The following is a 234-nucleotide window of genomic DNA, read 5'->3' on the forward strand; positions in this document are numbered from 1 at the left end:
GTATGGGGGGGGGAGGGACATGAAGGGGAGTAAGAAGGGGGTGAGGGGGGCAGGGGTGGGGGCAGTGATTGGGACTGTTGGGCGCCTCCCCTATCGGTGCCTGAAGGCCGACTAGGACCTGAACCCTCTGCCTAGCCCACAAGTGCATTCCTGCATTTCCGGGCTGCTGCTGCGAAGCATTATCGTCCCCTGGGCGGGTTGCGCCTTTGCAAGGGAATACTGAACAGCTGTACT

General features: G+C 61.5%; 1 protein-coding gene across 1 annotated transcript in view; it reads left to right on the forward strand.

Annotated features, from left to right (window-relative positions):
- The window catches only part of VOLCADRAFT_94555 (uncharacterized protein), a gene marked incomplete at both ends in the record, with an annotated part of 10,905 nt that overhangs the window by 4,298 nt on the left and 6,373 nt on the right, over positions 1 to 234 (forward strand). The window lies entirely within an intron of this gene.

Source organism: Volvox carteri (assembly GCF_000143455.1).
Source record: "Volvox carteri f. nagariensis unplaced genomic scaffold VOLCAscaffold_38, whole genome shotgun sequence".
Taxonomy (NCBI): Eukaryota; Viridiplantae; Chlorophyta; class Chlorophyceae; order Chlamydomonadales; family Volvocaceae; genus Volvox; species Volvox carteri.